This window comes from Xyrauchen texanus, chromosome 13 (assembly GCF_025860055.1).
Source record: "Xyrauchen texanus isolate HMW12.3.18 chromosome 13, RBS_HiC_50CHRs, whole genome shotgun sequence".
In the NCBI taxonomy this organism is placed as follows: domain Eukaryota; kingdom Metazoa; phylum Chordata; class Actinopteri; order Cypriniformes; family Catostomidae; genus Xyrauchen; species Xyrauchen texanus.
This window is the reverse complement of record NC_068288.1, coordinates 39,969,589-39,977,784: the sequence shown is the minus strand read 5'-3', so window position 1 is coordinate 39,977,784 and position 8,196 is coordinate 39,969,589.

The window sequence follows — 8,196 nt, the reverse complement described above, 5'->3', positions numbered from 1 at the left end:
ACCTTTTGCTGGATTCACTCCCATTGGCTCAAATGACACAAAGACACAGTGACAAGATTATCCACAGTTTCTGAAAGTAATGACCACTGATGCCAGCTGAGAGGACATTGGTTTTGGGACACCTGAACATGTCCATGGAATTTTTTATTACATTCAAGATTTTAGGGTTAAAATGTATTTGAATCTATAAGGGAATGTTAGGTCTTGTGACTGTTCACCATGATTTCAACATCTTAATCACATTTATGACTTCACTAGTTCATTTGAATGGTCCTGCAGTGTGATAAATTTGTTTTTAAATGTTCAAATATTCCATGAAGTCCATTTATAGCATGTCACACTGAATAAAGTATCGCTTGACAGCTAAAAGGGATGGTAGAGGCGTTAGTCTGTGGCTTTGACTGCCTAAATCTTTTGTCACTGAGACAAAATGGCTTGATGCCAAAATGTATTCAGCTAACCTTTGGCCCCCACTGCACATTGTTTTAGCTTCTAAATAAGGCTGTTGCTCAATTCAAACTGGGTGTTTAGTCTAAGTGCCTATATCAAATTTATGAAAAGCATTAATTCTTTCGCTCCATTTTTCTGTAACTCTGCTTATGCCACACCTATACTCCTTTGTGATCCAAAAGCTTTTTCTTTTAAACTGAGAGTGAAACAGTGCTTTTACATTTGGAAACCATCCCATGGAAAATATTTAAAATCAAGTTAAGATTTTCCTAACTCTAGAAAACTGAATACCTCATAAAAAATATCTTGATGAGTTTTATTTCCTGTCCTGATATATGGAATGCAATGGTGTCCTGCCCACCTTTTCAGCATCTGTTCCATAAGTATTTTTCCCATGCTTTTTTCCTATAGTCTTTTAATAAAATCTTCCAGAAAAGAGTTCTGAGCCATGAACCAAACCAACCAGCTCCGAGGTAAACTTTGTTTCTCACAAACTTTGTTTTGAGGCAAAAAAAAAATTATAATTGAAAATTTTGTAACGTAAGTAAGCGAGTTGTAGTATGCAACAAAAGAACTACGTGTACCTGGATGATGCACATTTTCAACTGTCAAAATGGAGTCTGGAATTTTGGACACTTTGTGCACTCAGTTCTCACAGCATGCCATACATAGCGGAAGGGGCGGAGTTACTGGCAGCAATGCTGGTCTGGCAAAAAAATTAATAATAATGGAGAATATGGCAACTAGCAAAACTCCTGTGAAGACAGCAACTTACAAAAGTGGGTTAAACAATTTACCATCATACCATGCTGTGTTAATGTGTATATTATTGAGATATGATTGTTGAACTAGGTTAATTTTGTGGGCTTTCTTGTCCATGGTTCTCTGATTGGTGAATCCTTCTCTGCTGTACCATAGGTAATGTAGTTGTTTACAATGAATTCCGCTATCAAACATGCTATTTCAACAATGTACTGTAGTTGAAATAACAGAGATGGACAGCTTCAATAGAAGCAAATACTATCGATGAACAACCTTGGAGCTCAAGGTAGGTCTGTCTTGAAGTGTTTATAAGTAATTGTTGAAAATCAAATTTTTGAAATAGTCAATAGGCTTTAGTTTACATCACAGCCGAGAAGCATGATTTGGTACTATAGGGGAGGAACATTGTCATTCCAGAGAGCATTTGATTGGACAAAAGTCTGTGTAGTGCATAATGAGTTATCTGTATTTTTGGTCAATTTTCCCAGAATACAAAGACTGTACAGTACATTTGAAATGTACCGCATATTTTCTAGAAGGCCATTTTACAACTTTAAGAAGTACACAAACATATACACAACATGATCACATGATCATTTGGATCAGCCATATTGTGCAGACTCACTGATAAATGGCAAATCTTCCAGTTTGTTTTCCTTCCCTTGTGGTGAGACCAAAATCACATTATGTCAGCAGCGTTGAATACCTGGGTTCAGATCCCGTGTTAAAACTTGGAAATAATCGTGTTCACACAATCAGTGACGAGCCAATTCAGAGGTCTTATTTTCCCTCTAACATTAAATTTTTACTCCACTGATGTTTAGGTTTAGGTTTGCTTTTTGGTTTTGAGGATCCGGTTTATAAAATATGCATTGCTCTTCACTGTATACATCCTATACAGCTGAAAACAACTCTCTTCACAACTGGTGCCCCTCTGTAGACATTACACCCAGAAAATGGAGCTCACTCGTGCTCCCAACAACAGTTACTGCTTTGGCCACTGGGGGCAGAGTCAACCTACAGTTTCTGAAACTCGAAAAATTAGAATATCGTGCAAAAGTTCATTAATTTCAGTAATTCATCTTAAAAGGTGAAACTAATATATTATATAGACTCATTACAAGCAAAGTAAGATATTTCAAGCCTTTACTTGATATAATTTTGATGATTATGGCTTACAGCTTATGAAAACCCCAAATTCAGAATCTCAGAAAATTAGAATATTACATGAAATCAATAAAAAAAAGGATTTTAAATACAGAAATGTCGGCCCTCTGAAATGTATAATCATGCATATGTACTCAGTACTTGGTTTGGGCCCCTTTGCATTAATTACTGCCTCAATGCGGCGTGGCATGGATGCTATCAGCCTATGGCACTGCTGAGGTGTTATGGAAGACCAAGATGCTTCAATAGCGGCCTTCAGCTCTTCTGCATTGTTTGGTCTCATGTCTCTCATCTTTCTCTTGGCAATGCCCCATAGATTCTCTATGGGGTTCAGGTCAAGCGAGTTTGCTGGCCAATCAAGCACAGTAATACCATGGTCATTGAACCAGGTTTTGGTACTTTTGGCAGTGTGGGCAGGTGCCAAGTCCTGCTGGAAAATGAAGTCAGCATCTCCATAAAGCTTGTCTGCTGAAGGAAGCATGAAGTGCTCTAAAATGTCACGGTAGACGGCTGCGTTGACTCTGGACTTAATAAAGCACAGTGGACCAACACCAGCCGATGACATGGCTCCCCAAACCAACACAGACTGTGGAAACTTCACACTGGACTTCAAGCATCTTGGATTGTGTGCCTCTCCATTCTTCCTCCAGACTCTGGGACCTTGGTTTCCAAATGAGATGCAAAATTTGCTCTCATCAGAAAAGAGGACTTTGGACCACTGAGCAACAGACCAGTTCTTTTTTTCTTTAGCCCAGGTAAGGCGTTTGACATTTGAAGCCCATGTCCAGGACCCGTCTGTGTGTGGTGGCTCTTGATGCAGTAACTCCAGCCTCAGTCCACTCTTTGTGAAGCTCCCCACACATTTGAATGGCCTTTTCCTGACAATCCTCTCCAGGCTACGGTCATCCCTGCTGCTTGTGCACCTTTTTCTTCCACACTTTTCCCTTCCACTTAACTTTCTATTAATGTGCTTTGATACAGCACTTTGAGAACATCCAACTTCTTTTGCAATTACCTTTTGAGGCTTTCCCTCCTTGTGGAGGGTGTCAATGATGGTTTTCTGCACAACTGTCAGGTCAGCAGTCTTCCCTATGATTGTGAATTCAACTGAACCAGACTGAGAGACCATTTAAAGGCTCAGGAACCCTTTGCAGGTGTTTAGCTGATTAGAGTGTGACACTTTGAGCCTACAATACTCAACCTTTTCACAATATTCTAATTTTCTGAGATTCTGAATTTGGGGTTTTCATAAGCTGTAAGCCATAATCATCAAAATTATATCAAATAAAGGCTTGAAATATCTTACTTTGCTTGTAATGAGTCTGTATAATATATTAGTTTCACCTTTTAAGTTGAATTACTGAAATTAATGAACTTTTGCACGATATTCTAATTTTTCGAGTTTCACCTGTAGCTTTAAAGCTAATAGACATGGACTAAAAGCCACAAAACTCCTATTTTGATTTCATAGGGGCCTTTACAGTTTGTTCAGAACACCTATCAGAACCACGTCTTGGTCAGTAATGCCTAATTGCTTAGTAAACTGTATATTTGTTTGCTGAGTGTCTCAACAATGAATAAAATATGTGGCTTGGGAGTAAAAGGTCAACCCTATTGCACATTTTTGAATGCTTCATACTGAACATCCTGTCTGGACATTTGGATTTCTGTTGCATAACATTCTTTATTAACTACAATCTGACTTATGCACTTTTTTATTTCCAGCACTGAAACCATGGCATGTACCAAATACATTACACTGTATTTTTTTCTGAATGTAATAATTTTAACACAGATTTTAAATTAGAATTAGAATTAGTAGACCTAATATATTTTTACAGATATTTTCTCTTGTCTTATTCCACTATGCATTACTTTGCCCTCTATTTACCGTTTAAACTTTTATACTATTACAAGATATAAACTTAATATGCAAACTTTCTGAAACAATACAAATCTACTTGGATTGTGAAACACCGTAGTAACTGCAGAAGGCCACTTGGTGAGTAAAAGTTCATAAAGAGAGGCCCTTAAAGGAGCAATAATTAATACATATGTAGAGATAGTGCTCAGTCAGTGACTGACTAACACAAAACACATGTGACACTAAAGTAATGGAATAACCATTAAATACATAAAATACAACAAAGAACACACCAATGCATACATAACTGATATTAGAAAGATTATTGTTTAAAAAGTACATGTATTCTCTTCTTTAAAATAAAAAATAAAAATGTTCCCGATAATTATATGGTAAAACCATATATTTAACATCTAAAAAACATATTTTTAACCATATTTACCCTGGAAATAATTTTTTATTGTGTTGTTAAATATAATATAATTTTCACTGTATATTTTAAGGTTAATTACCATTAACCAATAATAAAAAAAAATTCCTTTAGCATTTTACATTATTTTACAGTTAGAATTACAGAACTTTTTTACAGTGTAGTTTTTGTGTTACTCTTATGACATGAACAGTCTGCAATTACTGTAAATCTGTGGCAGTCCCAGGACCACGTACTCTAGTGCAGTTGAAGGAAAACCACTTGCTTGGATGCAAGGTCTGATTATTTGTCCATTGTTGCATGATGTTGTAGCTTAATGTCGTACTATTGTCCAGTTTCCTTGTTGAAACATGTAGGTCAGTTTTCTCAGTCAATGAAACTTTGTCTCCTGGCACTTGGATACATTTAGGGTTGGGGCTTATGAAAAACCCAACACCCTTTGTAGAGTGTGTCAATATGGTCCTACCAAAGTAATGTACATTCTATTGAAAAAACATTAAATCTTTAAGTAAAAAATATTCTTGATTAAGAGCAGCAATCAATTTTTGGCCAATAGAAATAAATTCCATAAACTTACATTGAAAGAGGGACACAAGTCATATCTAGGGACCAGAATATCTTAGAGAGCTGAGATCTTCTGACATGGCCAGTAGGCAACCACCTATCAACCACACAGAACACCATAGCAACTGCATAGCAACAGGCTAAAACCACTCAGATCACCTTTGTAACTGCATAGCAATGTCCTGGCAACCACACACAACACGCTATGGCATCATGGCTGTGACATTTCTTCACAAAATGTAAAATATTGTTGACATTCTGTTGTTTGACAAAGAGAATGAAACGTGAGTTTCAGTTGATTTAAAGCTGAGTGCTATTATTTACTTATTAAGGTAAACATACTTATTATGGAATGAGCTTAGATGCCCTTAAAGCACATTAGTGAGACAAAAGCCCACATTTGTTAGCCCCTTACGTGCAGAAGTCCAAAAACTCTGCAAAAAGGATGTATAGTTACTTGTTCTGCCTTTGACAGATTTACTATGGTGTATTTATGAATGGGGCCAAAACACCACTGCAGGTTGCCTCAAAAAGGAAATCCAAACAGGGACAGATTTAAGGAACATTCAAATGAATGACTAATTCAAGATTTTGTATTTAAAAATGTTGCTGATTTTCATGCTGCCGAACTGTCATCATGCTATTCAAACTACATGTGACCAGACATGATGTTTGTAACATAAATAACAACAAAAAGCCATGTTTTTAACATCCTTGTTAGGTTATTATTTTTAGATTATTTAAATCTAAGTATGTAAGCAATTTTAAAAGAAATCTTACTTTTGATATCCAAAATCTTAAGAATTCATGACAATAAACAAAACTTTCAAATGAATATTGCTTTCCTACTTTATTTAGTGTTTTTAAGAGTGCAACATGTGACTTTGTTTCAGTTTTGTGGAATGCTACTTTATGTCTACACGGTGTACCAGTATAACGACAGTATTATTAGCAGTTGGTTGAGGTATGTTGAAATTCTTGTTCAGCAACATCCAGTATTAATACTTTCATTCTGACATACAGTGAAATGAATCCAGATTCAAGAATATTTAAAGGAATATTTCACCCCTGTCCTTTTTAAAGCTTGACAAACCTTGGCCACTGCTGCTTTCATTGTGTGGAACAGAGCTGTGTTAACATTCTTCAAAAGAACTATTTTTGAGTTCCGCAGAAGAAAGTCATGCCTGACATGATGGTAAAAATGATGTCCGAGTTTTTGGGTGAACTGTTCCTTTAAAATCTATTTAACTAAAGTCTGTAATAGTATAATGAATATATATATATATATTTTTTATTTTTATTTTTTTTTTACATCTTCCTGTAGTTGTTTCAGTGCTTGATTCACTTCATTATGTGCCTCTTAAGTATTGAAAAATGGCGAACATCCTGAAGCTGCCATGCTTATTTTTTTTGTATCTTTTATTTATGTGTGTCACAATGTCTGCCGGTTTTATAACATCCCTCGTTGATTGTTCAGAAAGGTCTGTTTTTGTTTTTCTTAGAATATCAAAAGGATTTAACAATGAGACAAAAGGTGCACATTGTTTTTCTACCTTGTGTCAGTTTTTTCTCATTTGTGTGTAGTTTTGATTATTTCACAAATGCATGGATGTTTCCTGCTCATGCAGGTTGATTATTTTGCTTCCCTAGGCTTGTGCGTTAAGCGGATACTTCCCCACTAATTCAAACAAAACCAGTGTGTTGTAATGAGTTGCTCTGTAGGCCTACCCCCTCTCTCATCTCTTGCATGTTCCCACGATCTTAAGTGAATTGTCTGTAGAAGCGAGACACAAGGATACATTTGGTCTTTGAGTTTCTCACCAAATAATATCTAATATCCCGGGTCCTAAATGGGCTTGGCACTTCAACAACATTTTGAGGTTGCTCACTCAGTAGCCTGCATGTAGAACACCTATTTCCTCTCTTGCCAGAATATGCTTATGCACACGTGATCCTGCCATATACATTTATTTATTTATTTATTTATTTATTTTGTAAGCTTTTCACATTTCAATTTTTTTTTTTTGTGTCTAGCTAATACAAATAAATCTATAAAACAATTAGACATCTCCAACTTAAACTAGAGGATATTGTTTTAGTCTCATATGCTTTTTATAAGTCAGATTTTTTTTTTAAGCTATTCTAAAATTATATGATGTACTTTGTAACACAACAACTCAGGATGGCTATATCAGTGTCCATTTGCTCACTGCTCAGCTTCTTCCTGTGGTCCCCCATGGACTACCCAGACATGACCCACCAGTAACTTACTATTGTTTTCATTAGATTTCAAAGGAATAAGACATACTGTAAAGGTCTTTGGAACAAAGCATTTTTTTTCATCTTCTCATCTCCTATTTGGATTATGGAAAACAGATTGTCTTCTTTATTTTTTTGCACTCACTCTACTCACTTCCTTGAACGCTCAAAGAAAAACACATCAAAACTTTTTTAAAGTTCAGCATTTTGCTCGCATGCTCTTTTTTACACTCAAAAAATTATTGAGCCTGTTTTTGAGATTTACGCATTAAATTGTCATAATTATATTCCATCAAAATTCTATATTTTTTTAATTTAATTTATCCCCTTTTCTCCCATTTTGTAATGCCCAATTCCCACTACTTAGAAGGTCCTCGTGGTGGCGCGGTTACTCACCTCAATCCGGATGGCAAGTCTCAGTTGCCTTCACATATGAGACAGTCAATCGTGCATTTTATCAAGTGGCTTGCTGTGCATGACACCGAGGAGACTCACAGCATGAGCAGGCTCATGCTACTCTCCGCGTTCCACTCACAACTTAAGTGCCTCATTTAGAGCGAGAACCCCTAATCGCGACCACGAGGAGGTTACCCCATATGACTTTACCCTCCCTAGCAACTGGGCCAATTTGGTTGCTTAAGATACCTGGATGGAGTCACTAAGCACGCCCTGGATTCAAACTCACGACTCCAGGAGTGGT